Raw genomic sequence first — 1672 nt, forward strand, 5'->3', positions numbered from 1 at the left:
CTGTACCGGGCAGATGGCAGACAGTGTGTATGGCATCGTGTGGGCAAGTGGTTTGCTGCTGTCAACGTTGTGAACCGAGTGCCCGTGGTGATGGTGGGGTTATGGTATGGGCAGGCAGAAACTACGGACTACACAGTTGCATTTTATCGATGATAAATTTGAATGAACAGAGATACCATGGCGAGATCCTGATGCCCATTATCGTGCTTTTCATCCGGCGCCTTCACCTCATGTTTCAGCATGATAATGCACAGCCCCATGTCAAAAGGATTTGGACACAATCTTTTACATGTTTTATTATTTATTACAAAAAAACACAAGGAAGGGTTAACATTAAAGTATTAGAGCATGAAGGACAAACACTACAGCATCAAGACACTATCAAACATGTATCAGTCTTTCCGCAACAGAGCCATCCTTATGTGTGAGGGTGCGTGTGCATGATAGTGATATAAAATATATGTCATAGTTTCCTTTTTCATGATCACAATCTTCTGAAACCCGAACCCTCCAAGATCCCCCCCCCCACAGTTCCCCAATAGCTGTCCCTCAACCATTCAAGACCCCTCACCCCTCCCCAGAATAGAATAAATAATATCAATGATTCCATTCCTCACCCCTAAGAACCCCCAATGCCAACAACCAAGAGAATGAACCCCCACCCCCAAGAACCCCCAATGCACCAACAACCAAGAGAATGAACCCCACCCCAAGAACCCCTAATCAACAAACCAAGAGAATGAACCCCCACCCCCAAGAACCCCCAATGCACCAACAACCAAGAGAATGAACCCCCACCCCCAAGAACCCCCAATGCACCAACAACCAAGAGAATGAACCCCCACCCCCAAGAACCCCCAATGCACCAACAACCAAGAGAATGAACCCCCACCCCCAAGAACCCCCAATGCACCAACAACCAAGAGAATGAACCCCACCCCCAAGAACCCCCCAATGCACCAACAACCAAGAGAATGAACCCCACCCCACAAGAACCCCCAATGCACCAAACAACCAAGAGAATGAACCCCACCCCTCAAGAACCCCCAATGCACCAACAACCAAGAGAATGAGAACCCCCAAACCTCAAGAACCCCCAGAAATGCACCAACAACCAAGAGAATGAACCCCCACCCCTAAGAACCCCCAATGCACCAACAACCCCGGCAGAATGAACCCCCACCCCCAAGAACCCCAATGCTACAACCAAGAGAATGAACCCCACCCCATGTTGCCCCCGTTGCAACAACTCACAGAGAATGAACCCCCACCTCAAAGAACCCCTACAATGCAACAACCGTGAGAATGAACCCCACCTCAAGAACCCTACTAAGATAACCATAGAATGGAACTCGCCCCTAAGGAACCCCTTTGTAATGCAAAACAAACCAAGAGAATGAACTCCCACCCCCAAGAACCCCCAATGCAAACAACCAAGAGAATGGTAGAACCCCACCCCCAAGAACCCTCACAATGCAACAACCAAGAGAATGGAACCCCACCCCAAGAACCCCTCTAAAAGAATGCAACAAACCAAGAGAATGAACCCCCACCCCAAGAACCCCCAATGCAACAACCGCAGAGAACGAACCCCCACCCCCAAGAACCCCCAGCCAATGCAAAACAAACCAAGAGAATGAACCCTCACCCTCAAGAACCCTCCAAATGCAAC

Source organism: Oncorhynchus keta, chromosome 23 (genome assembly GCF_023373465.1).
Source record: "Oncorhynchus keta strain PuntledgeMale-10-30-2019 chromosome 23, Oket_V2, whole genome shotgun sequence".
In the NCBI taxonomy this organism is placed as follows: domain Eukaryota; kingdom Metazoa; phylum Chordata; class Actinopteri; order Salmoniformes; family Salmonidae; genus Oncorhynchus; species Oncorhynchus keta.